The sequence below is a fragment of the Triturus cristatus genome, chromosome 2_2, assembly GCF_964204655.1.
Source record: "Triturus cristatus chromosome 2_2, aTriCri1.1, whole genome shotgun sequence".
Taxonomy (NCBI): domain Eukaryota; kingdom Metazoa; phylum Chordata; class Amphibia; order Caudata; family Salamandridae; genus Triturus; species Triturus cristatus.
In genome coordinates, this window is record NC_140582.1 from 547,812,976 (window position 1) to 547,839,951 (window position 26,976).

The following is a 26,976-nucleotide window of genomic DNA, read 5'->3' on the forward strand; positions in this document are numbered from 1 at the left end:
TGTGCAGGTCGGAAAATAAAACGTTTTATGTAACGAGCTCGGTGTATAGTTCAGATGAGAAACACGTTCTCTTTCATTTATTAGCTTTCCGATACCGTGGCAATGCGCGATGTTAATTGCGGATATCCAAGTCATCACGTCAACTTTCTGCCGACACGTTAAAAAATGCAGTGTCGCAAAGACTCATTTCGTTCAGTAATATTTTCTTTGCAGTGTTTTTTATGCCACTTTTTTTGCAAAAGAAATCACAGCCACGTTATCTAAGAACGGTTTGGGCTAAACTACCTAAGCCATAAAAACCCAGAAACGATAATTACTTCCATGAATATACTTGGGACGGGGCTACTTTACAGGCAGGGCCGCTGGAATGATGCGGCAGTGGAGCACCAAATTATGCGGCAGGGTTGACTGTAATATATAGCAAGAAAGAGAAAATTATGCAGCATAATGTGGCAAATTTTTTAATACTAATAATTGTTTTGTAATTTTTACCCATGGTAATACTGCCTGGGCAAAGATTTCACCTCATTAGTACCACTTTAATAACCAAATACAGAAAAGAGCAACTGAAAGATGCCCGGGTAAGATTTGCAAATGGCCTTCTACTGCACGCAAACCCACGTAGCCTGTGTGGCGGCTCCAGGGGAGCGTCGCCGCACTGCTTTTCAATAATAATAACTCAATGTTATTATCATTTTATTTTCTCATGCTGCTGCAGCTTTGCGGGTCTAGCTGCTCTGCTCATAGAGCAGGGGGCAGGCAGTGGTGGGCACTATGTAAGTGAGCAAGAATGTTTTGGCAGCCATCTTGGTCTTGCCAAAAAGTAATGCACACTTTGCATGTTCTCCACCCAGGCTGCATTACAGCCTGCAGCCTGGGTCGAGAACATGCCCAGGCTTCCAGTCCCCATTTGAGCGCCAAACCACGGCGCTCAGACCAATCACAACGCTGCATTTCAGTATTGCAATTGGCTTAGAGGAGTCTGGGTGATTCCTGTTCCGGCCTGACGCAGAGGAGAGACGGAGGAGGGATGCTGCAGTAAGGTAAGCCCTGGCACACCACTCCTAATCAGTGCCTGCTGCCACTGTTCGCCATATTTTTAGTACCTTTTGATCAGTTAGCATTAGAAACTATTTTTTTTGTTAAAGTCTGCAGATTATGCAGTAGAAGATGCATTATGAGGGTAATGTGGCAAATTCATAGTTATGCGGGGAAAAATGTGCCGCCGTTGAATTGCAAAATTCCATTGGCCTTGCTTACAGGATAGAAAGAAACAAATAAAACAGCATTCTTGGTGTTAAGGGCAGGTGTTTACATTTGATTCTTTCTAATTTCACTAACAAAGCTGGAAAAATTATTTTATTGACAATCAGTGTGACTATGACAGGCAACATTGTAATACGGCTTGCTTACTTCAAAAGGCGTTTACACCAGAAGGTGTAAATTCATTCATATGCCTGTACTGTCAATTAAGCCAGGTTTCAGATTACTGAATACGTGTGCAGAGTCAGGTTTTCACTGGTAAAGTAGAGATTTTGGACTATAATGCCAGTAATTGTGCCATATTTAATGCTGGTCCAAAGACGTTGGCATCGCCATTTGCCTTTCTCAGTAATGGGTTATAGTAGGTGAGATGCCTGATACAGGAGCTTATCTGCAGGATATTTCACTCCTATGTTCTTTGATGTTCTCAAATTAAATTGTCATTCCGAAGTGTTCAAGCAAACACAGCACATGGATGTTTATGTGGAAGGGCTGCTTTGATATGGTGCCAGAATACTGTTGTCAGACTCTTGTCTGACATAAATATCTTTGCTTAAATATAGTTTACAAGTTTTTTGTAAACGACATTCGTGTGAGGCAATACCTCTGTGCACGGTATCCTGACATGCAACTGTAGCCTTGCCTGGTGCATAACTGAATGAGTCAATGACGTAATACAAAATGATACCCCCCATGCAGAATGTGAGGAGGGGACCCACGGTCTCCCCTATATCTCACAGACATTTATTGACCCTGGGCTGAACGGGTGCCCTTTGAAGGTCTGCTACCACTGCACTGTAGGGGCTTCGGGGTTTAAATTACACCCAAGATATGAGTACACCCAGTAATTGAAAACAAGATATAGCAAAGGCTATCTCTATGCTCAGGACGATAGATTATAACAGAACCGTAATCAAACTCTCTCTGACAATATGCTTTAAAATACAACCACATTTTTTCTGAGTGACCCTTGCCTGTTAACCAACGGAGCTGCATAGGCCTGAAGAGAAGCAACAGCTTTTTTTCAAGCCTGGATGCCAAGTCGTTGCAAATAGTTTATTTCTATTAAAGCTAGAGAAGGTTTTCATATCTCTTAGGAAAAGTTATCTCAAGGTTTAACAGATCTGACAAGTGGTGGATAGGGTGTAAGAAAATAAAATTTCTGCCTTGATCCAACTTTTTTCAACCCTCTTGTGGTGGTATTAGTCTGCACAATGAATATAAAGCTGAGCTCCACCTTATCCCATTTAATGCTGTGTTGTTACATCAAGCTATGCTTTGATATAATGATGCTAGTTGAATCGCTGTGGTGTGTGCATAAATAATACAAGGGTATTTTTGTGATATCCTCATATTAGTATTATTAGCTTGGCAGCATGTAGATAAAACCAAATTCAATCCAAGACTAAAGGGAGAAAGAATACCTTCATAGAACTTCATATAACCAAGAATACTGCAAATGCAGAAGAAGGTCTTACAGACCAGACAACACCACTTTCTTAATCTGTCTTCACCTGAAATAAAAATGTACTGAAATACATGCTCATTATCGCAAGATAGTGCCGCCCTTGTTGTCGCAGAAACCATGCAGAACCTTTTGCTCAGTCGCTCGTGCTCACTAGTTCTCAGAGCATTATGCAGAAAATACACAGTGGGACGTTTTCAATATATTTATTGAACCAACATTATTCTTGTATACAATACATGTGCTGCAATGATTAATAAAGCAAACACAAGGAGATGATGGACGGAGTGCTGAAACTTTTTTAAACACTCACCCCCAGTCACAGATCTGGGTTGAATCCATCATCATTCTTTAGCTCACTTTGCCATCCCAGGTCAGACACAGCTATATGCGAATCAAGCTTGACCATGTGCCTCATGGGAACAGTCCAGCCCGAACTGCCAAGCCATGTCTTCCCTGGACCGGAAGCAAGCATCCTGGGACCAGTTTCGGGCTAACAACCCTCATCAGCCAGGCTAGTTTGAATCCAGCGGCAAAGTGAGCAAGGGACCCACGTCTGGGCATACCCTGCCAAATTAGGGCAAACAAAGCAAACACAAGGAGATGATGGACGGAGTGCTGAAACTTTTCAAACACTCACCCCTAGTCACAGATCTGGGTTGAATCCATCATCATTCTTTAGCTCACTTTGCCACCCCAGGTCAGATATAGCTATATGCAAATCAGTCTTGACATAAAGGTTCAAGGACAATCAATCCTTGTCCAATCCCATGCCTGTCACGTTAGGAGTTCCACAAGGCTCCTCCCTCTCACCCACTCTCTTCAACCTTTTCATGGAACCACTCACCGAACATCTCAGTCTCTCCAAGATTCACTTCCATATGCATGCAGGCGACACCCAAATCTACATCAAGATCCACTCACTTGAAGACATCAAATCTCTCAACACAACACTACAAAAAACCCAAACATGTCTGGCCAAAAACCATCTGAAACTAAACTCCCTCAAAACTGAGCGCCTCTTAATCGCTCCCCCTAACAAAGAATCCACTATCCTGGACTGGATGAAGCACCTAACAGCTCTCAATTGACAACCGCTCATTGTCGAATCAGCAAAATCGCTAGGTGTGACTCTGGACAGTAACCTAAAGATGCAGAAACATATCAGCGCTTCCACTAAAGGAGCGAACTTCCACATAAAGACTCTGCGAAAACTGAAACCCTTCCTGCCAGCTTACGACTTCAAACAAGCAGTTCAAGCCCTAGTTATCCCAAGACTGGAATATGGGGCTGTAACCTTATGCGGCCTCTTAAGGTCGTCGACAGCCCCGCTAAGAGCCGCTATCAACTCAGCTGCGAGACTCATCACTGGCTCAAAGAGAAACTCTCACATCTCTCCAGACCTTAGAGCCCTCAACTGGCTACCGTTTGAAGCTAGAATTAATCTGAAAATCGCATGCATGACGCACAAGGCCTTACACCACAACTCTCCGAACTACCTAGCTCAGAAACTGGTGCTCTCTGCTGGAAATAGAGCCCCCAGGAGTGCCAAGACTCTTCTACTGAAACCACAACGTTTTGCCAAGAAACAAACCAACAACTGATCCTTCTCTGGAATGGCTCCCATGATCTGGAAAGCTTTTCCCACAGAAACAAGACTGAATCCTTCCACTGCCTCCTTCAAAAAAGAAGTGAAAGCGATTCTCATGGCTAAACTCACGTGAACTTATTGACACTTTGCTGTCTTTTAATTACCAGACTGTTTTATTGAGCTTAGTATTTTAATCGCTAGTTCTATATCTATTTGAGTATCGTATATCTGAATCACCAATAACTGTGTTTCTTCTATGTCTATTCTTGTGTCCTACATCTATCATGTAAAGCACTCTGATACCTGCAAGGGTCTTGTTCGCGCTATATAAAACCTTCAAATAAATAAATAATAGACCCTGTGCCTCATGAGAACAGTCCAGCCCAAACTGCCAAGCCATGTCTTCACTGGACCGGAAACAAGTGTCCTGGGACCGGTTTTGGGATAACAACCCTCATCAGCCAGGCTAGTTTGAATCCAGTGGCAAAGAGAGCAAGGGGCCCGTGTCTGGGCATACCCTGCCAACTTAGGGCGAACAAAGCAAACACGAGGAGATGATGGATGGAGTGCTGAAACTTTTCAAACACTCACCCTGAGTCACAGATCTGGGTTGAATCCATCATCATTCTTTAGCTCACTTTGCCACCCCAGGTCAGACACAGCTTTTTGCAAATCAGTCCTGACCCTGTGCCTCATGGGAACAGTCCAGCCCGAACTGCCAAGCCATGTCTTCCCTGGACAGGAAACAAGCATCTTCAGACCAGTTTCGGGCTAACAGCCCTCATCAGCCAGGCTAGTTTGAATCCAGTGGCAAAGTGAGCAAGGTACCCACGTCTGGGCATACCCTGCCAACTTAGAGAGAACAAAGCAAACACAAGGAGAAGATCGATGGAGTGCTGAAACTTTTAAAACACTCACCCCAGTCACAGATCTGGGTTGAATCCATCATCATTCTTTAGCTTACTTTGCCTCCCCAGGTCAGACACAGCTATATGCAAATCAGTCTTGACCCTGTGCCTCACGGGAACAGTCCAGCCCGAACTGCCAAGCCATGTCTTCCCTGGACCGGAAGCAAGCATCCTGGGACCAATTTCGGGCTAAAAGCCCTCATCAGCCAGGCTAGTTTGAATCCAGTGGCAAAGTGAGCAAGGGACCGACCTCTGGGCAAACCCTGCCAACTTAAAGCGAAGAAAGCAAACACAAGGAGATGATGGACAGAGTGCTGAAACTTTTAAAACACTCACCCCCAGTCACACATCTGGGTTGAATCCATCATTATTATTTAGCTCACTTTGCCACCCTAGGTCAGACTTAGCTATATGTAAATCAGTCTTGACCCTGTGCCTCATGGGAACAGTCGAGTCCGAACTGCCAAGCCATGTCTTCCTTGGACCAGAAACAAGCATCCTGGGACCGGTTTCAGGCTAACAGCCCTCATCAGCCAGGCTGGTTTGAATCCAGTGGTAAAGTAAGCAAGGGGCCCACGTCTGGGCATACCCTTACAACTTAGGGTGAACAAAGCAAACACAAGGAGTTGATGGACGGAGTGCTGAAACTTTTCACTTTAACGATGATGGATTCAACACAGATCTGTGACTGGGGGTGAGTGTCTGAAAAGTTTCAGCGCTCCTTCCATCATCTCCTTGTGTTTGCTTTGTTCGCCCTAAGTTGGCAGGGCATGCCCAGATGTGGGTCCCTTGCTTACTTTGCCACTGGATTCAAGCTAGCCTGGCCGATTGATGAAGGGTGTTTCCCAGAAACCGGTCCCAGGATGCTTGTTTTCGGTTCAGGGAAGACCTAGCTTGGAAGTTCAGGCTGGACTGTTCCCATGAGGCACAGGGTCAAGACTGATTTGCATATAGCTGGGTCTGAACTGAGGAGGCAAAGTGAGCTAAAGAATGATGATGGATTCAACCCAGATCTGTGACAGGGGGTGAGTGTCTTAAAAGTTTCAGCGCTCCGTCCATCATCTCCTTGTGTTTGCTTTGTTCGCCCTAAGATAGCCCGGTATGCCCAGACATGGGTCCCTTGCTCACTTTGCCACTGGATTCAAGCTAGCCTGGCTGATGAAGGGTGTTACCCAGAAACCGGTCCCAGGATGCTTGTTTTCGGTTCAGGGAAGACCTGACTTGGCAGTTCGGGCTGGACTGTTCCCATGAGGCACAGGGTCAAGACTGATTTGCATTTAGCTGGGTCTGAACTGAGGTGGCAAAGTGAGCTAAAGAATGATGATGGATTCAACCCAGATCTGTGACTGGGGGTGAATGTCTGAAAAGTTTCAGCGCTCCATCCATCATCTCCTTGTGTTTGCTCTGCAATGATTAATTGACAGAAGCACATAAAAGTGATTACAAGCACCAAACTTGGAAAAAACCACAGGAGTATGACCCATAAACCAATTGAGATCTGGGTACTAATATAACAACAAGCAACAATATCTCAATTGGTATCAATGGCGGAGACAGTTAACTTAGTATGTAGCATACATTACGAGGAAGGAAAAAGGGAGACTCACAAAAGGTTTTTCAAGTGTGCACATGGCATCATATATTTAGAAAGGAAATTTTGGAAGCGGTACAGTTGTATCAGCACTGTAGGTATGAATTGTATAGACAGCCCAATTTGGACTTGGTGCACAAATGTGCTGGTGACACATATAAGTGGCGACGCAAGTGACAAAGTGAATAACAGCGAAAAGGCGCGTAGTGACACACGGTAAAAATATGTACAAGCGACTGTGTGGCTCAGCACGAAATGATTTACAATAGTTGCATAGGAATGGATGGCGTGATTTAAATAGAACCACACAGAGTAGGGGTGCCTTCAATTGCGCTGAGGAGTAGACGACGTTTTGATCCTATGGACTCAGGATCATCTTCAGGACGAGACTGCTGTTTTGAAAGTGCTGAGAACGCTGCGGTTCCAAGTATTCACTGGGACTGTGAAAGAAATCCGGCATCTGTGAGAAAATGCACAATGGCGTATGCAAAGCGCGAATGAATCTGTGTTGAAGTCGAGTGGAGAGCCGTGTTGAAGATCGGCTTAATGAACCCGGCGCCGTGGAAGGAAGGCACTGTCAGCAACGTGGGCCGGCGGGTGTAAATCCACGCTGGGTCCGGATTATCGTGGATCAGGCGAAGGAGTGAATCCTGGAGGAGGGGTGCGGCGCTTCAGTCTGCTGTGGACCGCCACAGTTGTGGATTTACACCCGCTGGCCCACTTTGCCGACAGCGCCTTCCTTCCATGGCGCCGGGCCAATAATGTCGATCTTCAACACGGCCCTCCACTCGACTTCTGCACAGAATCATTCGCGCCTTGCACACGCCATTGTGCATTTTCTCACGGACGCCGGATTTCTTTCACAGTCCCAGCGAGGACTTGGAACCGCAGCATTCTCAGCACTTTCAAAACAGCAGCCCAGTCCTGAAGATAATCCTGAGTCCATAGGATCGAAACGTCGTCGTCTCCTTAGCGCAATTGAAGACGCCCCTACTCCGTGTAGTTCTATTTAAATCACGCCATCCATTCCTATGCAACTATTGTAAATCATTTTGTGCTGAACCACACAGTCACTTGTACATATTTTCACCATGTGTCACTACGCGCCTTTTCGCTGTTATTTACTTTGTCACTTGCGTCACCACTAATATTTGTCACAAGCACATTTGTGCACCAAGTCCAAATTGGGCTGTCTATACAATTCATGCTTTCAGTGCTGATACAACTGTACCGCTTCCAAAATTTCCTTTCTAAATATATGATGCCATGTGCACACTTGAAAAACCTTTCGTGAGTCTCCCCCTTTCCTTCCTCGTAATGTATGCTACATACTAAGTTAACTGTCTCCGCCATTGATACCAATTGAGATATTGTTGCTTGTTGTTATACAAGCACCAAAAGCATCAATAGTTGATATAGTTCTACCATGGTGCTAAAACAATGCATATGTGCAGGCATATAAAACAAGGCAGAGTTCAAGCATACTCTTACCATGCAAACCCCACTCTAAGTGTACCTAGAGTGTGTGTAAGTGTAGAGACAAGAATTCCCCAAAGGACGATCCAACTCCATTACCTGGTGGGAGAGAATGAAGGACCCTGTCTTGGTCACATACTGGACACCACTCACAAGATGTCAGACCGCTGCATGGTTATTTGTCTACATGCAAGGACCCTCAGTGTCAGCAGAAGAGCCTCCCCTGCTAATCTATCGGGCTGCTCATCTTTAATAATAGAAGGCAGTCTTGTGATGTGTTTATAGATTAGCGAAGTTATGGATATGTAGATAGCCCTGTCGCCCCATGGATGAAGATAGAGATGACATTTGTACATAGTGCTAAACGAGGCCTTCTACATGGTGTTCAGGGCATTGGGATAATGTTGTGTGAAGCTAGATGTGTAAACAAGTTCAGTTTCAGGGAAACAAATCCATATTGTCATGCCATATTGCCATGCACGGAAATATGTGCAAAAGGTCACAGCTGAAAATGTTATTTGGGAGGACAATGTAAGAAATAAGCTGCTTCGCTACATGGGCCTAACTTGGGAATATAACACCCACTCCTTATACTAAGGGTCAATGTCTAAAAAAGCTATGTAAAAAGCCAGCAGACAATTTTAAAAACATTTAAAACTACTCTTAAAAGCTTCTTAAAAGCACTCTTCCCTTTAAAATATTTATTTAGAAGTCATTATATCGTTTGACATCCCAAGCACTCAGAAAGTCATGGTGACTAGAAAAAGTAAAAGCTGTTTTGGCTCATTTTGTTTATAAAAGGTGCCAAATTGCATGTTTATGGAGCAAAGGTGATTTCATTCAGTTCCCACTGCAGCTACTGTATCCCATAAGTTTTCAGCAGAGCTATTGTTCACATCACCAGGAGCTGAAGCATCCCAGGGTGGCTCTAAGAATGCATTAATTATTAATGGAATACGCTGGGGAAAGCAATACTCATGGGTCATTAAGGGGTCCATCAGTAATTTAATGTCTGTTGGCACAACCAATTCTGATCTGGGACATATATCCATGACGCATTTGTAGCTGCAAAGCAGACAGCGTAAGATACGTTATATGTAGTTTAGCGAGACAGGACTGAAGGTTGTGAACCAATGCTCGTTTAGTTCTTAAAGCCGAGATGTGCAAAAGCAGAGTACCATGCGCTCACGACAACTCAGCACTAGCAGTGCTGTCTCCATTCAGAGTTGAACTGGGACGTCCATTGCGGAGTAGATCAAATAAAATCAGGATTCCTGCCACAAGTAGCAGGACAAGTGGGAGTCCTCCAAAAATTCTTCCCAACATGAGTGTATGAAAGATGGTATAACTCCGAAAATCATCTGAAAGGTGCTAACCAAATAAGAGCCGATACATTTAAAAAAGTGCACTATTCCTTTCGTATCAGACATGTTAAAAATACAGTGGACAAACTCCCCAAAATGCAGCGAAAGTTAGCGTGGAGTAGTGTCTGTATCTCAGACGAGGACCTTGCAACCTGGAGATCAAACTTTCTGTAGCTAAAGTTAAGACCACATCCTTTTGAAAAAGCATGGCTTTTAATTTGCTCAGGGAATAAAACATTTTTGGGAAACATTTATAGAACCTGTTACTAAAGGACTTTTCGAAGGAGGATGTAGACTAGTAGTCTCTAATTGGTGAAACTACACACAATTGCTTACTCATGAGTATGACTTTTTTCACTTGTGCAGTGAGTGTGTTCGACACTGGTGGTTTGTAAATAATGTGATGTTTTACTGCATACTATATCTTTGATATTTGTTCCTATATCCTTACAGAAGGTGGACCTGATTACAGTTGGTACCACTGATCAATGCCATAACAGTTACAGTATGGTATTTTCTTTATGATTTATTCACTGTTTTAGCAGAGTAACAAAGCATTTGGTCCTGAAGAATGCCAAGAACCATCTGGTCTAACTAGGCAGAAATATGTTGACCAGAGCCCAATAGGGAACATCCATATCCCTATTTTCACTTAGCTGTTTTTAAATCTATCCACTGGGGACACTAATAAATGATTGACTTCCAGGAAATAGTTTTAACCCACTTTCTGACTTTTTTTGCACTCTGCCCCTCACTCTGACCTACATTGGATGAGTAAAAACACCTCACGCTCCTCTCCTGCGGGACAGTTGTAGCCCACACTGTGTACCTTGCAGTCACAGTGTGCAAGAGGGAACCCAATGATGAAGCATGTCACCTTAGGGTGAGTAAGGGTTCTCGTCTTAACACATGTGTCTATCCCCCCACCCTCATAACTTAAATTTTGGAAATTATGTAGAGATACCATCTGATTACCTATTTTGTAAGTTTTAACATTTATCGAATGCCATAGTGCTGCCTCCCTAACTGTGCGGGCCGGTTGAAACAGTACTTGTGCACTACAAGTCACTATGGAATTAACCGTCATCACATAAGCAATGCCTGGTTCCCATCCACAGCAACCTTGATCATTCAGTGTCAAATAGTTCCCATTCAAGAGCAGCCTGAACACAGAAGGAATCATGGCAGCTAGAGACCCCTTCAGATAACAGGACAAGTTCGCTAATGAAGCATTTGTATGCCATGTGGAGAGAAATGTCCTTGCAAACTAAGGATCTGCCTAAAGCATCTTCACAGTTGGAGACACGAAGAAAAACTTCAGTATCCCCATTTTGGCATCTAAACCTAAATGGTAATTCCCAATATTTGTGCACATACCCTTCCCTTAGCACTTCATATCGCCCTACCTGTTGGTATTGGAGACAATATGGGAATTGGAAAGTCGTGACAGGTAGGTTGATGTAACCATGGATTATCCTGTCGGTGGATGCTGTCTCAGCCACTGTGAAAGGTAATTGGTCTAATTTTTCAATATGCGACTTGGTATATTTCACATCTCTGCGTGCCATTGAAGTACTCCAATTTTTGAGACTCCAGAGGTGCTAGGGGTAGCACCCTATGCCTTCGAGTACTTCCTGATGTGGTATTATAAAATTCTGCATATCTTGATAATATCACAAAGAACTTGGCAACAGAAGCTGAAATATGAAAAGACATCTTTATTAAACTCAAATGAGTGAGACTACGTCGCACAGAAGCCTTAGCAACTGAATGAGGCAGTCCCCAGAACAGAAACCAGTTTCCTTTTTTATACAGAATCTGGGCAACACCGCCCTTCTCTTGCAGTTGGTCATTCACATATTTTACTTCAAAGAACAAGCAGAGTCATGATTGCAATCTCACATTTCAGTTCAGCCAGCCCGCAATTATTTACCCAGCAAGGCTCAGATCCCACATCCGATATCAACTGACCCCCATAAACATGAGCATCTCCTGTTTTGAGAAACAGGCCATAAAGCAGGAACAAGCAGGTGCGAAAGTGATTAGCCGGAGGCTTGTGTGCGATGAAAGGACTTTATGGTGTGTCAAGCCCTGATGCTAATCACAGGTGGCCGGAGGAAGGGGAGCTCGTGAGACCGGACTGACCTGGGGCAGCGGAGAACAGCTGCCCAGGTCATGGAGGAGTCAAGAAGAAAGTACATGTATTCTAAAGGCCCGTACTTGCTTATAATGTGTTTGTCTATGTGAGGGCAATGACAAGATGGCCACCGCTCCAAGATGGAACCCACGGAGTCAATGTATAATAACGTATACATAGTGCATTTGGCAATGGGACGTTATGCAAAGCGCTTGTACATACCGCATTGACCAATCGCGGTTTGCTAATACATGAATAAACAGGGGTAGGGCCCTGTCTCCTACGTGGTCCCAAATACCAAAGTACGACAGACCCTCCTTTTGCCCTTACATAGGCAATCACTATACTCATACTGATCTTAGTCCAGGTCTATATTCACCAGATCATCAAGATGTTGCTGATGGAGCAAAATCCTAGTACTTGGACTCTCTCTCTGCACAGGTCTCCTTGAACACGAAGAAGCACAAAGGTAACATATGGCAGGACAAAATAAGCAATACCTTTATCTAGGTGGCATAAGATCACACCCCCAACAATTAGTGATGTTTACTACTAACTAGTGTCGATGCAGGAGCTGTATAGAAGAATTGCTTACGAATTCTAATCTTTTAACCTGCTCATGTTCAGAAAAAGGGTGAAAAGAGTGCAAAGAAACAGTAGTGGAAAAAAGACATAGGTTGAGAAGCGGGTGCAGAAGTCAATTTGTGTAGAGAAAAAACAATCCCACCCATAAATGACAACGTCATGTTTAAAACCCACTAGAAAACACGTTATTAAGAATATATATAGACAACGGGAGAAAGTAGCGACCACCATTACAAATGAAATATTTAGTAACATTTTAGGGCTCCTATACATTTTTTTTATGTCCAGGTGAAACAGTGGTGACCCTCATCAATGCTCTGAGGTGAAAAGGGGGCACCTTTCTACAGAAAATGGATTTTATTCTGCTTATACTAGACAATGCCAGCAAAACAAACAGTCTTCTAACACCTAGTCTATACAATCACACGGAAACCTCTCGTGAAACCACCTATGCCCAGAGTCCGTTCAAAAAGCCTCTCTGGCAGGCTTCTATTGTCCATCAAATCTTCTTCTGTTGTTTTCTTTTGCATGGGCCTCTTCATTCAAGCCTTACATGAGAAAAGAAAGTACTGCTTAGTTGGAGTGCCCTCACAGCTCAATCGAGAGTCTCAATGTTTCAAGGCAGTGCGCCAGTATCTTTCCTTTGCGGCAGGCACTACAGGTAGTGTGCTCTCCATTGATCAAAGGCACAGGTCATCTCGTGCAGATTCGGGACCATTCTCAGATTCCAACACTCGTCACTCAGTGTCAGAGGACGCTCAGGCTGCTCTTCCATGGGCACTGGAATGTAGTGCCTTCTGTCAATCTTGGATCCGCCGGTGCACTGCACTTCCATTGAAGCAAAGGAAAAGAGGGGGTGTGTGTGGCCAAAAACTCAGGCCAAGGGGCTCAAGGGACTGCACACTGTCAGAGGTTACCAGCACATGACAGGCGCTCTTTTGTACTGAAATTCTGGTTCTTGGCAAAACCAGCTCCTTCTTCCTTTCTGATGTTGAACGCCTTCTGATGAAGCAAGTGCGATGCTTTAAACAGTTCGTTGTATAACAAGGGGACTGTAAACATGTGGCCTGTGATTTTCAAATGAGTGGCCACATGCCATGGGACAATTTTCGTCTAGAATACACTGTCTTTCTCAGGAAGCAACACAAATAAAAAGGCAGTAGGCAAAACAGTGCCTCTAAGCTTTTCAATTGGGTTTCCGTGTGAGAGCCTCCATCATCTAAGGGTAGATAACTACACGAGAATTCTATCTAAAATGGATGTCTTCACATATGGTAGCATTGTCTAATAGGGCAAACACACATTTTTTTCCCTGAATGATTACATATAAGTGTTTCTAAATTCCTTATCTAGGACATTTCAATAGAAAAATCACATGGTACAGATTATCATAGGCATGTAGAAACCTTTCATATCAGGTGCACTAGGCAATACAAAGGCTAATAGTCAGATATGAAAACAAAAGACAAGAACTAGAGGGTCCTGATATTTGCATGATTAGAAACTTCTGATCCCACCGAAAATTAAAGCAGCAGGAACAAAAAGGGTAAAAACCACATTAAAAATAGACATTGAAAATCCGTCATGTTCAAAAGGGTAAACGTAAGATATCTCCTATTGGTATGGAAAACTTGTCTTACTATAATATTGAGTCAGTTAGCCAGTCTATCGCTATCCTGACAGTCAGGCTGGAAAACATTGAAGCAGGCCTAAGGAAAATTCTTGGAAACCAGTCTGGTCATGCAAAAGGGAATTGTACATAATATGGGGGCTCCTGGTGCATCACTGCAGTCTGGAAGTATGTACCTGAACAATACACCTACAATAATAAATGGGTTGACTGATGAAAGGAATACGGAAAAGGGAATTGGAACTAGGACACAACTAAAATCCCCAATCACTAAGCATAATGCAACATTGGGCAGGGAAGAAACAAAAGCAATACAAAATAAAAATCTATAGGAAGGACAAGAATTTACTTGGGTGGTAGTCAGGCATGTGACATCACCAAGAGTACGGGTGATACACAAAAGGCCAAAGTCACATACGTTTTAACTCTACCGCTGGCGACTACACCATATACGGTAATCTTAGGTAATGTTCCAGTTCCTTCTGCAGGGAAAAATGAAAACCTAGTTTCCTTTTAAGAAGCAAAGGCCATATACTACTTAGGAGACAGGACACCATTACCTAATGTAATATATAAATTAGGCCACCTTAAGTCACAGATCTATAATTTCATCCTTAGGTCCAATCAAGGATACATAAATGTAGGGCTGCCTGTTCCATTAAGGGAAAGGCAGTAACGTGACAGGTGACAGGTGACAGGTGACACACTTTGATCCTGTAGATCTCTTTTAGTTTTCTGTAATACCATTATAGCCAATTTAGACATGCACTGGTGAAGTGTTGTCTCTCATGTTCACAGCATGAAATATCATTAGCTGTGGAATTTAGTAACCAGAACAAGTTCAACCAACTGTTGCGTAGCGATGGGCATCGTCATGACCATCCCCATACAATATAGGTAAACTTGTAATAGTATAAAAAGCAGCAACAAAAACAACGAAAACATGCAAAAAATAATAAAAAACGCACAAAACATCAAGCCATCAGATATACTTGCTGTATATCAAGCACAAAAAAGCATAGACAAAACAATAGCATATGTAAAAAGCGGTGACACACAACACCATGTCATGTACTTTATGCACTGTAAAACTGCAGCCCAAAACCCAATATTTGGGCCTGTTTAATTTGTCAGGTTTAAAATACTTACCCTCCTTTTTGACAGTAGATCACCAGGCAATGGAAATCTGCTGTCAAATTAATGCAACACTTCGTTTTCTGTGAAAGAAGAGCAACTATAGCAGGCATCATTCTATTTTCGTTTTTTAGAGCACCAATGTATCAGCAAAGCATTTAACATGATGTTTGGACTTTCAAAGAAAACCCCTTTGCTATATTTTCCCTTTGGAATTAAGTTCTTTAGTTTTAGCGATGCTATGGAGAAACCAGAAACCCCACCTTTAGAGGCCCGTGTAGCAAGGTCATTCTGCATTCCACAGAGGCAAGGCCCTAATTTAAAAGGTCATAAATGTCAACTCCATTGTTTACGGGAAAGATAGCATCTCAGCAGTGTGACCGAGCCAGCCTCTGCAGGTCTCCCAACCCCCAGCTTCTGACACTCTGAATTCGTCAAAGCCAGAAGGCCTTCCTAATCCCTCCTAACTTGCAATAATTCGCTCTATGTTGAAAAATAATTTCTCCTTTTTAGGCGCCCAAAAAATTATCCCTATTCCCAGATTGTTAAACTACATGTACTGTGAATAATTCACAAAACTTAATAACACACATACCAGTTTTTAGGAAAAAATGCTTGTTGCAATCCTATGCAATGGTATACATTTCATCAACCTTAAGTGAATTGTGTTCACAATGAGTTTTGATATTTTCTTCATCATTTAGTCATTTGCCTTTATTCAAGCTCTGTTCGTCCCTTTCATATTAGCATATGAAACTCAGTGCCTCCCGTTAGGTAATTACTATATTTTCACCCCTACTGCTAGAACCTGCAATCTCATCTTTCCCCTCCTACTTACTCAAACCGGTACCACATTCCTCTTTATTCCCTTCGTCAATACAACCTTCCTCACGCTACTCTTCATGTCTTTATTACTCCCCTTCATCATCTCTCTTCCCTCCACGGCATTCTATTTTCCCAATTGTTCTTCTCCTTCCTATGTATTACCTAGTTCCTATAACCGTAGTTCTACATTTCTCCACCCCTCTATCATTACTGACTTCATCACGTACCTGCTCACAAACATCCTCTTTTTCCTTCATCAAAAAACAATTCTCCATTTCTCTTTCTCTATGTGGGTGCTAACTCCATTAAGGCCGTTTTTTATTAACATCAAATAGTTGCGGGTTGCGACACCATATTTTATTTAATTTCCCCAAGTTTTTAAAAAGGTCTTGTTTTTCATAGCGTGTTCAGTAGTATCGTGACAGACACAGCTAAAGTTAGAACCTTCAACCCTGATATTAAAACAAGCCTTTGTACTGGCACATTGACTCATTGAATCATAAGAAGGCACAACCTGTAAATATATATCAAAACCTAAACGTATGCATTTACTGAAGCCTGGGACACTTTAAACAGTACTCTGAATGAAAGAAAATGCAATTGAAACAGTCCTTTTTACCCAAATTCGACTTTGATATTTTAAGCATTAAAAAATGAATATCCTACAATTTTCTTGCATAATATGCATTACCAGAATGTCTATTACATAACCCATGAGTCAGGCATTGGAAATAATAACTTATACTGTATAAAAATGAGCTTGTTTGCGCCTGCGCCAAGGGAAAATTGTACGCGCGAATGCTTGTCATTTTAGTGATGCAACACAACTTAAATCAAATTTTAATGCTAGGAGGTCATAGTATGAGTATTAAGCTTTATAAATATCAAAAAACGATTTTGAAAAGCACTTATTTTTTTTAAAATAATTTTTCCCATGATTAATAATTTTCTTTTAAAAAATCCCAATTATTCGTTTTTGTGATAATTCCATGTATAAAAAACAAGCTGCATCCCTTGCCTATCATTTTGGACACATTTAACTCACAAGCCTAAGCGCATAAGCCCAATTTGAAACGTGTCACATTTTTGCGCCACTTTCATTTAAAAAACAGTTCTGCCAAATTTCACCCGTGTTCAACTGGGAAGGTGCTGGCTGACTGAACATTTCTATCAAATATACTGCAGCTGAAAAGTTTGCCTGTGAACATCTAATATAATGCATCTAAGGAAAATGCTGTAAATTTATTTACTTTTGCAAAAATAGATAATTTCGTTTTTGGGGCCTGATTTATATCTATCGAATGTGTTTCTAATTTTATCCTTTAAGCATTTAACGGCAGTTTTGTATATGTGCACAATTGCTCGTTCTATAAATTAAAGAGCAACACATAGCTATTGTAGCACATCATATTGTTCATTTCTGGATTTTTGTTTTAAGTTTCTACTTGATATTAATTAACCAGCAAACTACTTAACAGACTGGAAACATCAGAAGACCCACAAACACATATTGAGCTCATTTCAGACATAAACAGAAAGGGGTTAAACAGACAATACAGCGCGCTTTAGCCATTTTTCATAAATAGCGCCGTCGCAATTTACTTACAGAAGTTGTACTAATGAAAAAAAAACCCACAGACATTTAAACACACAGTTGACTTACAAATCAATACGCATGACAGAAAGAAAGAACAGCTCACAGACTATACTTGAAACAAACCATTTGCAAATACTGGTTGTAGGTCATATTTACAAGCAACGCTTTTCAATAGTGTTCCAAAAGGCTGCATAAACAGCTCCACAGACAGATGCATGTCCAAGAAGTAGTGAATGCGCTCAATTCACTAGCTCTGCCTAGCAGAACACCACACAAAATCGGTGTGCATATCTTCATTCGTGAAACTGCGCAGAACGAAGGATCCTTGTTTTGTATTATGTCATATTTTAATTCCCTGGGGATACAAAATCACGAAGGAAGAAATATGTTTTTAAATCTAACCTATTTAGATATTTCCCACACTATGGTACCTTTCAAAACAAAAAGCAACACATTTTTCCATGTGAGCTTACAAACAGGCATGTCAAAAATGCTGCGGAAAACGCAAGTATTATAATCAAAACCAAATGGAGAAATATCTCCTCATTACCTGCCTACGCAAATTGCAATTCGCATATCCAAACCTATACAAACCAAAAGCTACATTTCCAAATTTGCTAAGATCAGGCATCTTATAGCTCACTAATCTAGCTTCAAACTTCAAGGGTTTATCTCTACCAATAAACTCGCAAATATGCGAGACCCTCGGTTTTGGTAATTGCAATGACCAAATCAGAAACCAAGAAACCAACCCCTCGGCTTTGGTAATTGCGATAACCAAATTAAAGACCCAAAGAACCAAAGGACTGGGAGCGACCCACTTATACTTAATTCTCATTCTTAATAATCAAAAGGTTATCCAAATTCTAATTGTCAAGTTCTACATGCCCATACGTCTTTTATAATACTCACGCCAAAAGGGTTCTTTTTCTCACCTTTTGAGTGACATCATGTGGAGGATCAAAATCAGGAAGAGCAGAAATATATCGGACTACATAATCAAAGAATCTCCAGAATCCCTGTGCACAGAGTACCTTCTTGGTAGAATCCCGTTCTGTCCTTCCAGTAGATTTCAGTCTCCTGACCAGATCACTCCCACAGAAAGTCACTTCTCTGATGAGGCCCAGCTGGTGGGCGCCAAATTGAAGTACTCCAATTTTTGAGACTCCAGAGGTGCTAGGGGTAGCACCCTATGCCTTCAAGTACTTCCTGATGTGGTATTATAAAATTCTGCATATCTTGATAATATCACAAAGAACTTGGCAACAGAAGCTGAAATATGAAAAGACATCTTTATTAAACTCAAATGAGTGAGACTACGTCGCACAGAAGCCTTAGCAACTGAATGAGGCAGTCCCCAGAACAGAAACCAGTTTCCTTTTTTATACAGAATCTGGGCAACACCGCCCTTCTCTTGCAGTTGGTCATTCACATATTTTACTTCAAAGAACAAGCAGAGTCATGATTGCAATCTCACATTTCAGTTCAGCCAGCCCGCAATTATTTACCCAGCAAGGCTCAGATCCCACATCCGATATCAACTGACCCCCATAAACATGAGCATCACCTGTTTTGAGAAACAGGCCATAAAGCAGGAACAAGCAGGTGCGAAAGTGATTAGCCGGAGGCTTGTGTGCGATGAAAGGACTTTATGGTGTGTCAAGCCCTGATGCTAATCACAGGTGGCCGGAGGAAGGGGAGCTCGTGAGACCGGACTGACCTGGGGCAGCGGAGACCAGCTTCCCAGGTCATGGAGAAGTCAAGAAGAAAGTACATGTATTCTAAAGGCCCGTACTTGCTTATAATGTGTTTGTCTATGTGAGGGCAATGACAAGATGGCCACCGCTCCAAGATGGAACCCACGGAGTCAATGTATAATAACGTATACATAGTGCATTTGGCAATGGGACGTTATGCAAAGCGCTTGTACATACCGCATTGACCAATCGCGGTTTGCTAATACATGAATAAACAGGGGTAGGGCCCTGTCTCCTACGTGGTCCCAAATACCAAAGTACGACACCATTACTTTCTGTCCTTCCGTTAGATCGTATGCTGAAAACAGATTTGTACTGTAGATATAATGCCATGGCTAATGGCCATACCATAACTTTTGTAACGTCGAGCTCCGTATTACTATTGACCATAATTGTGGATGTTCATGTTGTAATATAGACTTGTATTGCTTTATTATGTCAATTGCGGAAGACTCTATGTTGCCCTGTGAATACATTTTGGATGATAATGTGGTCACACCATTGTCAACCGTAGCCAAGGCCTATTCTAAATTAACCCTATCAATTTTGTGCAATCTCTCAGCAGCTTCGAGTTGAGAAATCTTCTACAGCTCATTGTATATTAAAAATCAATAAAACATCGCTTCTGCACTTAAGGACGCACTCCAACCAGCTGGTGATTCTCAGAATCTTTTATTTCAGGAAACAGGTTTTCTCCTCAGAGCACATATAATCCTCTTGCCGACGCGTTTCAGAGCTTCGCGCTCCTTCTTCAAAGGCATTTTCCGTGCACACAATTACTGGCTCCCACAGTGCCCTGCCCGTTGCTTCATTTTATAGACCTCCGGTGTGTCTTACAGATGGAACATATTGCTATGCATGCCGGTATCTGTGGTTCATGCCCTATTTGCCCTCTAGTGGGTTGTGTGCATACTAACAATTTCAAGGACCGATAAAATAAACCCTTCAGTAGGCCTCCGATTTGAAGTCCTGTTTCAAATTGATTTCCATGCTGCGCCGCCTTCATATTCCGAACATGGTCAAAACTGGCAGACCCTTTCACCTTCCAGGGCGGTGCGATCACTTCATGGCCGAAGCCGCCGTGGTTACACATCAAAAAAACATCGCTTCTGCGCTTAAGGGCGCACTCCAACCAGCTGGTGATTCTCAGAATCTTTTATTTCAGGAAACAGGTTTTCTCCTCAGAGCACATATAATCCTCTTGCCGACGCGTTTCAGAGCTTCGAGCTCCTTCTTCAAAGGCATTTAGCGTGCGCACAATTACTGGCTCCCACAGTGCCCTGCCCTTTGCTTCATTTTATAGACCTCCGGTGTCTCTTACAGATGGAACATATTGCTATGCATGCCGGTATCTGTGGTTCATGCCCTATTTTCCCTCTAGTGTGTTGTGTGCATACTAACAATTTCAAGGACCGTCAATATCTCAAGGAAGGGGAATAAATTAGAAACAAACATGCACAGGAAGCCTACAGATCGTAATATCTTATTACACTTCAACAGTTTCCATCAGACATCATTGAAACGTCATTTACCATATTCCTAGTTACTCGGGGTCAAAATAATTTTTTACTTATTTATTTTTCATTTATTTAAAAGGTTTTGTATAGCGCTGGCTAGACCCAGAGGTATCAGAGCGCTTTACATATGCAAGGAAAAGGCAATAACCGTGGTACAGTAGTTCCATGAGAAGACAATCATGTACATGGGAATCTCACCATCAAAGAACAGGAGAGAGGCACAAGTACTTAGGTTTCAAGGATTAAATACAGTTAAATAAAAGAGGAGCGGTAGAACATAGGAGCACACAATAAAATATAACAAAGAACCAATTGTAGGGTAAGAGGGGAGGGATAACATAAGAGAGGAAAAGACAACTAAGCAAAGTACAGGGAGAAAGCATAACCAGAGCTAACAGACCAGAAGTTACAGTCTGTAAAAATAGATTATATACCTGGGGAGCAGTGGCAGGTGTAAACAATAAGTAGCATACAGGGAACACAAAAGGTTAACAGGTTAGCAGAGAGATAGCCTGTTCAGGTGAACAATAGGATAACAGGAACAGAAACAATTATTGACTTAAGAATTTGTTGAAGAGAAGTCTTTTACGGTCTCTTTTGAAGCCGAGGTAGGAGGGGTTGCATCAAGGGTCAATCGGAAGGGCATCCCAGAAGCTAGGGGCATCTTCTGAGAAGAAGAGAGACTAGGTGGCTTTCTTTTTTTAGTAGTCGGGGAACGAGGAGAAGGACATTCAAGCTTCTCTTTGTTCTGGTGGTTCTAGCTCTTGTGAGTTTATTAGTTAAGTAAACCAGAGATTGTGAGTGAAGAGCTTTGTGGGTGATGCAAGCAGTCTTGTAGACATCGCTGTGTGATTTGATTTTGTGGTAGAGTTGCGTGTCGTCAGCATAAAGGTTTGATTCAAAATGATAGTAAGGGGCTCCATGAAAAGGTTGAAGGGGGGGGAGAACTGAGCCCTGGGGGACACACATAGAGACAGGGGTGGGATTGGAGAGGCAGGAGTTTATTTTAATTGGTTGAGTTCGGTGTTGGAGGTAGGAGGTGAACCAGCTAAGGACAGTGCCTTTGAGGCCTGAGCAGGACTTGAGAGAGTCAAGTAAGGAGGAATGATTAACTGTATCAAATGCAGCAAAGAGGTCGAGGAGGATAAGAAGGCCAGCCTCTCCCTCGTCTAGCGAACGATGAATGTCGCCGGCAATGCTTAGCATGGCGGTTTCGGTACTGCAGTCGTTCCTGAAACCAGATTGAACGGAGTCAAGTAAGTTGTACTTGCTTATGCGGCTGTCAAGTTGAAATAAGACAAATTTCTCCATGGTTTTGGCTAGGAGTGGGAGGTTAGAGATGGGACGGAGGTTACTGGGATCACTTGGGTCTGCCTTGGGATTTTTAAGGATGGGAGTGATTTGCCCAAGTTGAAGGGAGTCAGGGGCGCACCCAGAGACAAAGGAGGTGTTATTCATTTTTGTCTAACAAGGGGCAATGATGTGATTAAGGGAATTAATTAGCTTTATCGGGAGAGGGTCTTTGGTATGAGAGGTCGGCTTTTAATTTTGCAATGATATTGAAGACTTCAATCAGGGTCATGGGTTTGAAATTAGACCAGGAGGCGTAATTTTTCCATTGAGTGTTGGAAATGTTATCTCCTGAGCCAGTTGGAGTAGATTGGTAAAGGAAAGGATTAGGAGGAAGGTTATAAGTGGAGAAAGGGGGGAAGTTAAGATAAGTTTGGGGATTGGGAGAGGTCAAGATTTGCGAGAAGGATTGATCAATTTTTGCAATTTTTGTTTCTTGAAGATGTTTGATATTTCCTCACATCTTAAGAGTTCTCTGGGTCTGTTTTAGCATGATCTAGTTGGGAACGAAAGAAGGATGCTTTTTCCATGAAAATGTGCTTCTTGTATGTTGATCTTCAAAGAGCTAAATGAGAAGGCGAGGGGTGTTGTCTCCAAGATTTTTCTGCTAGTCTAAGTTGTCTTCTTTCCTTATTAAGTTCCGGATTGAACCAAGAGTTAGATTGCATTGCACTTTGTTGTTTAAGTTTAAGTGGAGCGACTTGGTCAAGGACATCAGAAATAGCATTGTTGAAATGTTCAGTAAGCTCATTCGTGTTTTGGGAGTGCGGGAGAAGTTGCAGGTGGGCTTGAATTTTTGACTCGAGCTCCACTGGGGAGACTTGTTTGAGGTTTCTAGTCCATATCTTGGGTTTGTTATTTAATACTGGGTGAGGAAATATGCTGGTCGAGATATTAAGAAGAATGAGGTGGTGGTCTGACCAGTCAATGGGGATGATGTCAGTGAGGGAGACAAAGTCAGTGTTAGAGATGATAGCGTCAGGAGAGTTGCCCCTTTAATATGAGTAGGTTTATTGCATAGTTGCTTTAGGTCGTTCATCTCAAGAAGGTTAGCGAGGCGCCTCACAGTGGCGTCATCAGCATTATTCCAGTGACTGTTGTAATCTCCAGGAAACACATTCTTCGAGTCAGATAGGGAGTGGTGAGTAAGAAGGTCAAATAACTCCTCAGCAAAGAGTAGAAGAGCCTGAAAAACTGTCTGACAACATACAAACTCTGATGAAAAGATTTGAGGACAGAAAGTACCCACCCGAAGTTCTTAGAGAAGCAGAACAATGGGTAACACAGATGTCCCGTGAACAACTTTTAACATCTGTAACCAAATCAAACAAAGTAGAACGCATGGTCATGCCATACCTGCAATAATGTAATTTCAGGTAACTCCGTTACCCATCCACGAAGAGGCCACACCATTAAACTACGAACTACAGCTTCATGTGACAGCATGAATGTCATTTATATGCTCAAATGTCCCTGCGGTTTAGCCTACATAGGCGAAACAGAACGAAAAATTAAAGTGACAATAAATTAACATAAAAGTAATATACGGACACACAATCCGAAATCATGTGCAGCCACACATTTTCAGGCTCATAACCACAATGTAAACCAATTACGCTTCTTGGTATTGGAATCCATCACATCCAGAGAGGGCACGAATACCACCAAGTTCCTTCTACAAAGAGAATTGTTTTGGATTAAATTGTTTAACACTTTGCATCCAAATGGAATGAACGATCATATGGAATACTGTTGTTTCTTATAATCTTCATGCACAGTCTTTACATGTTTCTCTATGGTGTTTACATGCTGTTGCTTTATAATTTTTTATTTATGGATCATCAGCCTAAAGTCTTCTTCTTCCCATTGATAGTATCCAGTCGACTTCCTGACTACTACTCTAAGTTAACAGACTTTTTTCATGCTGATCATCACCCCTCCATCTAACATTTCCATATTTGATTATTGATTTCTATGTCTGTGTACATCATTAATAGACACGTTTTTAACGTTTGCTCTTTTTTCTCTCATTCACACTCGAAGTGGGTCTAGTCTCACTTGATTTTTCTTATCACTTTTTCTTATTACCTGTCCGTTTTTTCTTTGATGATTGCCCACCATAGACTTTCATCACTGACTTTTAATTTTTTGAACATTTCAAGATGGCAGTAATTTCTGGCTTCCTGACATTACTCACAGTCTACTTTCTATCTTTACCACTTTTGCAGCAGCTCGACCGGCACTCTTGCTCTAAATGCATGCCTTCACTGAGCACTTCATCTTTGACTATGGATCCTTCTAGAATCAAGGGCAACTAGCCATAAGGTATGCACGCGTCTTTACTGTCTTTCTACACGCGGCATCTCAGATTTATTCTGGAATTACATAATTCTTTACTCAGATGAGCACGCATCATTTTTTGAGTACACAGCACACTCGTGTTTGGCTGCATGTATAATTGCCATTATTTAAATAACACCTGCGTATCACAGTTAAATATAAACACTTTTATCGTTAACCTAGCTTGCAAGTGGCACTACAGACCACTCGGGTCTGAACTTACACTTTTGGACGTAACCATTCGGTTTTCTAGAACGCCACAGTTTTCCTGATCCACACCGGTAATTGGTTTTTTTCTACTTTGTCACTCGCCTGCAGTTCTTACTGCAGGTTGCATGAACCTTTATTTTTCATTTTTTCGCGTTTTACTGGCATTTCTCAACAGGTATTCATACTTGCATGTGTTATCTGAGTGCGTGCTTTTCAAAACGGCGAGTTTTGATTTTTGACTTCTGGCCACACTCAAACACAGCATGTTCTCTATTTCGCATAGGACTGCACTTTATTTATTTGATTACTGTCTTTTACCAGCATGGGTACTTTATGGTGGAAACCACCAGTTCTCCCAGTTCTCAACTCGAATTCCTGATTGCTAACAGCATGTCTAGCAGTCATCACCAATACTTTTACTACAACAGCATGTTGCACTTCAATATGTCAGCTTTGGGATAACTTCCCTTTCATTTCATTTCTACCATTTCATCATATCCACGGTCCACATTGGATAAAGTCAGTGGTGTTGTGCATGTTGACACTTTGCATGATCTCCAACACAGTTATTAACAGGCATTTTCGGTTAAACCAGTGATGGTAACCCATTTTTGCGTGCTTCACTTTTACAGATTTTGAACAGTTACCCTGACGAAGGGCCCATTGAGCCCGAAATGCATTAGGTTTGACCAATTGGGATCCCAGCTTCCATGTATACCATGCAATACATGTTCGTTGTATGGAACTAACAAGTAGTTTACCTGTCTAGAAAATAATTTATGAGAAGAAAGAATAAATTGAATTGACTGATCACACATGGTTTGAAGTGTTTTTGAATGGGATTACTCCACTTATCTGGAGAAAAAAAGCTGTGCACTGAGGGGATGTCTCCCCTAAGGGGCCACTTTTCATGATTGACTAACACGCTCCTGGACCAGTGAGTGATACCCGAGCTGCACGCAGAACTTTGCATTTTATTGAAACTTCATTTTTGAATACTTAGTGTGCATGTACCACCCTCCATAATAAAGAAAAGTGTGCCATGAAAATTATGTGAAAAATAAATACTCCCCATTTCATTTCTTCTTTTGTGTAGCAATTTATATGGAAACAGAATTATATAACAGTTGCACAGTGTGACACGGAGGTATATAAGCACTAAGCAATATAATACAATTTAATAGGGCAGGGGGGCAAAGAGGGGTGGTGAGGGTATGGAGGAAGCACGGTATACATGGAACTAAGAAGACCAATTTTCCCAATGCTGTGCATCCCCCTAGGTATCCAAAGTCCAGGAGCTTTTGGCCTGGGGCCCAAGTAGAGATGGGGCAGTGGGGGTCTGGGCAGCCAGTCTCTGTGTGGGAGGGGGAGGAAGGGCATGCTCCCAGTGGTTTGGTGGAACGGTTGTTAGGGTCGGGTGGAGAGGGAGCACCTACTGGTGAGGGGGAAAGAGCTCTGCGATATTGGGCCAGAAAGTTCCCTGTCCCACCGGTGAGTGAGGTAGGAGGGTGTACTGCTCGATTTTTCCGGTCTTATTGTGTTGAAGGGTGATTTAGGTGACTTCAGTCTCTTTCCATTCAAGTCTAAGGGTTAGAGTAGTGTATAGAGCCTATTTATTAGGCACTTCGACATGATCCTGTGTTCTTCCCCATAGATCAGGGTTTGCATACATATCCTAGGGGATAGATTCGTTAGCATTAGAGGTAATCTGTTCTGTAGTGAGGGTATTTCATGGAGCCGTGCTGAATTCAGGCCTGGTAGGCCTTAAACGGGAGAGACTCCATCTTTCCTCCTGCTCTGGCAGCTTGGGATGTTTCTAGGTCATAGGCAGTGTTTTAGTTAGGAGGTGTTATTCGCTTGGAGAGAACCGGTTCAGGCCGGCCCTTATCGAAGGATTGTATTTTTCTTCATGCCGAAGACACTACATCAGGCCGGCCGGCTGGGAACGTGTCCTTGGCACGGGGAGGTACAAGAATTTGGTGGGCGGCAGGTTACGGGCTGGAATTTTCCAGGAGGAAATGCACATCTATATTAGTGAAAGTTTGAGGCAGATACTGGCACTTGCTTTTTAGTCCGTAGGCGGCCCCTGGCCATTAGCAGTAAAGCTACTACTTATTTCAGGGAAGACAGATGACAAACTTGAAGGTGGAGAAAAACCGAGAAATAGATCCAAAGAGAAGAGAGTAGCCGATGAGGAAGAGGTCCCAGTGACTCGGAGAGGGAGACGGGAGTAGAT